At 42.0% G+C, this 6,936-nt stretch overlaps 1 pseudogene; it reads right to left on the bottom strand.

Moving 5' to 3' along the window:
- Positions 1 to 1,134: 1,134 nt before the first annotated feature.
- LOC130844570 (40S ribosomal protein S8-like) lies at positions 1,135 to 5,557 on the bottom strand (annotated as a pseudogene).
- Between the last annotated feature and the right edge of the window lie 1,379 nt (positions 5,558 to 6,936).

Genomic DNA, 6,936 nt, shown 5'->3' with positions numbered 1-6,936 from the left:
TCCCTCAAAACTTTTTAAAATAGATTTTAAAATTTATGTAAGTCCATCTTTTGTGGTAAAAATGTATATACACTGGAAGTGCACGAGGTCAGCACATTTACTTGCGTAAACAAATTATAGAGTCCCAGGTCAGTGTAAGAGTAAGGTAGTGGGGAGTCACTGATTTGTTTCTCTGGTTTATTTTCCTAAGATTTGGGACTTCGAAAGCATTTTCTCATACAGTGCTCCAAATGGTGAGTGGGTTCACAGGCTAGACAGAGATGTTGTAGTGTAGACAGTGCTAGGCCTCTAATTCTAGTTTCCAGGGTACTTGTACTTAACAACCCCAAAGTATAAGGTTGTGCTGGTAGTTTGAGATTCTAATCACTGTTTTACCATGTTTTGTTTTTTTTGTTTTGTTTTGTTTTGTTTGAAATACATTTAGACATCCAATATGCGAGGCAAGAAACACATTCCCCTCTACTGTGGTGATATTGGGCATACCTCTTCTCCCTTCCTTGCTCTGGGAAACAGGTCTTCCCCAGAGTTTTGGATCTTGACACTGTCCTTGACTGAATGTAAAACAAGCCAAGAAGCACAGACTATTCAATGGAGAAGGAGGAGGAGGAGTGGAGGAGGTAGATAAAAATTCCCCTTGAGACTTCCCTGGTGGTGCAGTGGTTAAGAATCCGTCTGCCAATGCAGGGGATACGGATTTGAGCCCTGGTCGGGGAAGATCCCACATGCTGCAGAGCAGCTAAGCCCATGTACCACAACTACTGAGCCTGAGTGCCATAACTACTGAAGCCCATGCGCCTGGAGCCTGTACTGCGCAACAAGGAAGCCACTGCAATGAGGAGCCCATGCACCACAACGAAGAGTAGCACCCCCACTCGAGGCAATTAGAGAAAGCCCATGCGCAGCAACAAAGACCTAGTACAGCCAAAAAAAAAAAAAAAGGTTTACGTATATGCAACTAAGAACCTTGACTGATACACCTTTCTTTCTGCCACTTAGAAGAAATTGTTAATGTTTCATTCTATTTCTTTCCATATTTTTGCTTTGCATTTTTTGGGTAATTAAGATCAAGCTCTTTAAGAACTTAAGAACAATAAACACCTTTATTACGTGAGCTAAGATAGGCATGAGGAGGACTCATTTGCCTTTCTGGGCCTTGATTTTCCTCAGATAGAACTCCAGCTTCTTGCCCTCTAGCACATAGCCATCTGCTTGGCCACAAGGGCCTGGTCTAGAAGCAATACATGCAAGAAGCTTGTCCTGCTGGAGCTGCTCCTCTAGAAGACTGCTGATTGGAGCATTCTTTTTCCTTTCATCACATTTCTTCTGAATTGTCTTTGATTATTGTTTGTTGAAAATCTCTTCCTCTTCAGAAGTCAGCTTGGCCGCCTTCCTGCGGCCCAGGGGCAGTGCGTAGTTGGACTTAGACCACTGTTGGGATGGCGTGTTGTAAATGAGCACAGTGCACTTCTTCACCAGGGGCTTGGTACAGACCAGTTTGTTGCATTGTAGACAGCATCAGTAATCCTTGTCTTCCACATACAACATCTGGAGCCCCAGGAGACGTTCCCCACGTGCAGCCTCAAGGCCCAGAACTTCTTGTTGCCTCCCCGCACACAGACTGTGTGTATGTGGTGGGTGCCAGTCTTGGTGTTGGCAGTGGGGCGTCCCAGCTCATACTTTCTCTTGCCCCCAGTCTTGCAGTGTTTATGCTGGTTGTCCCGAGAGATGCCCGTTGCTCAGCGCTGGCTGGAAGGAGCTAAGCTCTTTACTTTCTGCATTTATTTAGCTTAACATACACAAATACATTATTTTAAATACTATGTGGGACTTTCCTGGTGGTGCAGTGGTTAAGAATCTGCCTGCCAATGCAGGGGACAGGGGTTTGATCCCTGGTCCAGGAATCTCCCACATGCCACAGAGCAGCTAAGCCTGCGCGCCACAGCTACTGAGCCTGCGCTCTAGAGCCTGAAAGCCACTACTACGGAGCCTGAGTCCTGCAACTACTGAAACCCATGTACTTAAAGCCTGTGATCCACAACAAGAGAAGGCACTGCAATGGGGAGCCTGTGCACTGCGGCAAAGAGTAGGCCCCCCTCTTGCCGCAACTAGAGAAAGCCTGTGCACAGCAACGAAGACCCAATGCAGCCAAAAATAAATAAATAAATAAATAAATAAATACTATGTAAGTAAACTTTAAAGTTTATGTAATTATTCCATAATATTTGCACCATAATTTCCTTACCCACGATCCTATTGGATATTTGAGTTTCTTCTAAAATGTCTGAATTATTATAAATTTTATAAATAATCCTTCAAATAAATTATTTTGTTTTTTTTAAATTAATTAATTTATTTATTTAGGCTGTGCCGGGTCTTAGTTGCAGCATGTGAAGTCTTAGTTGCGGCATGCATGTGGGATCTAGTTCCTGACCAGGGATCAAACTCAGGCCCCCTGCATTGGGAGCACAGTCTTACTGGACCACCAGGGAATACCTTATTTTGTATGTTTTTATGAATTGTTTTTAGTATTTACTTAGAATAAATTCCCAAGAGTAGAATTATACCCAAAGGTAAGGAGTCCTAATATTAAGCCTGTGACCAATTAGTACAAAAATGCATGGGTTCAAAGAGTGGAGAAGAGGCACTGGTCATTATAATCATCATCAAAATATTTACTGAGCACCAGCTAGATATATGACCACGTTGGTCACTAAGACGTGACCGTCGCCCTTACAATTGAGTCAAAAATTTTCTCTTCATGTGACTTTCAAACAAGATCTACCAAGACATAATCTACAAAGAGAGTACACGTTGGTGTAAAGAGGACACTGCACTAGAATATGCTGTGATAAAAGACGTATAAAATGTTAGTTCAGGAAGGGACTGTAGTAATTTTATGGCATAAATAAATGAAAATAAGGCAACAAAACGCACACTTTTTCTAGGTTTATAATTATAAAAGTTTGAGCAAATAAATGAACCTAAGTACTTAAAAAAAATTTTTTTTCTGGCTATAGATTTATTCAACGCAAAACAATCCCTCCAGCCTGAGCTGGCTGACCAAGTTGATGACTGTATCTGTCTCTGAACTGGAATTTGGTTGCTGACCCAGCAGTCTGTCTAGAGGTATCTCTGTTGGCTTTCCTTGGGTGAGTCTTGCTGTTGCTTGCCTTCAGGACCTCTTGGCTGGCCTGCCAGTCTCAGTATAGCTGTGGTGCAGGGGGGCTGGCATGATCTTGGGGCAAGTGGTGGTTACCATGGAGATACTGGCTACCCTGTTGGTAAGGTACCCGTAGAAATGTCTTTGAGCAAACTTCAGTAGTGTTGCAACTTGAGAGCTGCTTGGGTCTCATGACAAGAAATTTTCTTCTGCCCATCTAGTTTTCTCTGGCTTGTTTAAAAACTGAGACAGATTAACAAAAAAAGAAAGTCAAAAGTTTAATAACATGTATACATGGGGGAGATCCAGGAAAACTGAATAACTTGCCAAAATGGCTGAAACCTTCACCTTAAATACCATCTTCAGCTGAAGACAGGAGAGGATATTGGGAGTGGTGGTTTGGGACTTCAGAGGAGAGGAAGACAATTCATGTGTTTGGTAGATAAATGTTTGCTGGGCCGTGTAGAGACAGTGGGACACAGAACTTGTAGCAAACTTCACTAGGCTGCTCCCTGCCTACCACACCTGGTTCATACTATAGTTATCTATGGTGATAGCTTCCTCCTGGAGCAGGTCCTCTGTCTACATTCTTTAGGGGGAAGGTCAAAATTTCTTTCTGAGTCTTTTGAGCCTAGATTATTTTCAGCTCGAAATAATCTGCATGCCAAAGAGACATTTTGGGGTGACAAGTTTTGCTCCCTCACAACAGGAAGGTCAGGCGCATTCTTGTCTGCCAGCTCTAGTGCTTTGACATGTTGACACCCTTCTTGGCCACCATCACTTCTTCCTTAAAAAGGAATTTATAAATGGCAATCCGGTTCTTCCTGGGCATCAACATCATCTGGGCCTAGGACTCAAAGCCAAGATAAACTATTACATGTACTCCTTTATAATAAAAATTCAGACAGTCTGCATCTTGCAACCAGAAGGAACTACTGAAGGAGGATCCATTCCCTTCTTGTTCTCCATATACAGCTATTCTCAGGGATACTTACAGGGCTTAATTTCTTAGAAAGGTTGAGGTGCTTGGGGAGAAATAATCCTTTCTTTATGGCACTAGAGAAGAACAACAATATCTTGGGAGTTCCCTGGTGGCCTAGTGGTTAGAATTTTGGGCTTTCGCTGACATGGCTTGGGGAACTGAGATCCTACAAGCCTCATGGTGCAGGCCAAAAAAAAAAAAAAAGACAGCAATATCTTTTTAAAATCTTATTTATTCATTTATGCTTATACATAAAAGTGAAAAGGGCAAAACAATCAATCATCTGTAAAATTCCTCATCAGTTATTTCTGTTTCATAGCTAAACCTCACCATTATATTGACTAATAGCTGCAACTTCCAAAGGCAGTAGGAGATTTTTTTAATCTGCCAGATAAAATAGGACTTTATAGCAAGACTTTCAGACCAAACAGGCTAAATCACTGACCTGCAAAAGCACAAAATGCTTAATTTTTCCTGGAAAACTTGGAAATATGCTGAAGAATGTGTCTCCATTTCAGAGGCAAAATATAGATCCACCTCATTGCATTTTGTGTTCTTTGGAACTAGAGGCTGGCGTTCTAAGTTTTTTTGGTTGCAACAAGAATACCACATGCTGCAGTCTAAAATATTTGGGTCCAGAACTCTCAGTCCAAATACCATTTCCCTAGTCAGGATAGACCTCCACCCCACACCCCAGTCAACATTTCATGTCCATATTAGGCTACATTATGCCCAGACCATAAGGTGGTACTATGTTCTGGATAGGAGAGCTGCATGTAGCCAAGAATCTAGCCTTTTTACTCTTTACGGAATGGTGCCTTAGATTTGCGTTAGATTTGGAGGGGAACAAAATAGCAGATGAGTTTCATCCTTAACCTTAGATAAATGACTTAAGGAAACAAAAACTCCTGGTTTCAGAGGACCAGGATGAGGTGGCAAACAGAACCCTTGAGGATTAAGTTTCAGAGATCAGTTTAATATACTTGGGACTTCCCCAGTGGCACAATGGTTGAGAATCTGCCTGCCAATGCCGGGGACATGAGTTCAAACCCTGGTCTGGGAGGATCCCACATGCTGCGGAGCAACTAAGCCTGTGCTCCACAACTACTGAGCCTGCGCGCTAGAGCCCGTGAGCGACAGCTGCTGATCCGGTGTGCCACAACTACTGAAACCCGTGCACCTAGAGCCTGTGCTCCACAACAAGAGAAGCCCATGCACCACAATGAAGAGTAGCCCCCACTTTCTGCAACTAGAGAAAGCCTGCTCAGCAATGAAGACCCAACGCAGCCAATAAATAAATATATTTAGTTTTTTAAAAAAGTTTAATATACTTAACTTTACTATTAAAAATACAAGACAGTCACTGATAAAAACAAGGCTTTCTCCTGAACTCACCACACCTGTGAACTCCCCATCTTACAGGAGAAAAACGTTGGGAAGAATTTGTGCGCCTTCTAAGCTGAATGTCGCTAGCACACGGTGGGTGCTCAGAGGATATCTCTTGAGCAGGACAACACTGACATCTGGTTAGAGCACACAAGCCTGACCATGGGTTTGGTGATTCTGATACATGCTCAGGACTGACTCAGGCTTGGGTTAGACCTATTTGTTGTCATCTGATCTTTTGTCAGAAATTCCTTCCCAGCTAGGATTTAAAGAAGTTAAAAGCTCTTCCCTTGCCCATCCCTCAGCTCCAGAGATGAGAGGTTAACAAACTCAAAGGCCAGGTGACAGGGTAGGTGGCCCAATCTTCCCAATGATGAGAACTTTGGCCACCTGCCAGGGTGGACAATGCAAACCAGCACATATCTTTTAATTTCTTCACAGTCTATTAGGTAACATATAATAAATACCCTTCGACTGAAAGAATTTAAAGTCACATGCCTAGAGCCTTCTTATTTAGCCAGTCTCTCCCAAGTTGACCATGTATCACCAAAAGTATCTTCCGTAGCATGATACTCACGCTATTAGATTCCTCTACTACTGTCATGGATATGTGTGAACAGGAATTTTCATTTGAGTCATAATTAGTCTCCAGATAATTAACTTATGAACTTGTAGTTAAAAGTTTCCTTTGTTAATAGCCTTAGATTTTACTAAAGAAGAGTTAACAGAAAGGGGAGAGAAGTAAATTTGGTTGTAGGAAATACTACTATTTGGCACATACTTCTTAAATCAGTTTAACTTGATTTTACTGTATTTTTGATTGGCTAAGGGTGGGTAAGAGACTTTACATAACTGCTCTCTTAATTTGCTGAGTTAGAGAAGTTCCTTGATTTGTTTCTTAGTTCCTTAAATAGACTGTGTTAATCTAGCTTTTTTGACTTCCTCCATGTACATTCATTCTGTCACCGCTCAATGATTATTTGGGGCTTGGGTTTTGGATCCAGCTGTTTAAGAAGAACAACTGAGAAGGAAATTAGGCCAAATTTATTATAAGAGGTGAGATTGAAATAGGAGTTGATCTTAAGCCTAAAGCCAAAATGAAATCAGGCACACACAAAAGTGTGCAAGGTGATTACAAAGTTTGCTTCTAAATTACATATAAACCTGCAGCAAGCTGCATCTCTTTTCAGAGTTAGCTCAGGGCCGGCTGGCAATCTCTGTAGTCCTTACAGTGTGGTAAATACACTCAAGACCTTGAATTCAGCCGTCTTCCCTATTGATTCAAGCTAGGCAAGGATCCTTTTTTTTTTTTTTTTTTTTTTTTGGCCACAGCACGTAGCATGCGGGTTCATTAGCTCCCTGACCAGGGACTGAAAGTGGAAGTGCAGAGTCTTAACCACTGGACTGC

The sequence above is a fragment of the Hippopotamus amphibius genome, chromosome 2 (genome assembly GCF_030028045.1).
Source record: "Hippopotamus amphibius kiboko isolate mHipAmp2 chromosome 2, mHipAmp2.hap2, whole genome shotgun sequence".
NCBI classification, from domain to species: Eukaryota; Metazoa; Chordata; class Mammalia; order Artiodactyla; family Hippopotamidae; genus Hippopotamus; species Hippopotamus amphibius.
The sequence above is the reverse complement of the archived record's forward strand: the minus strand, read 5'-3'. Positions and strand labels throughout refer to the sequence as shown.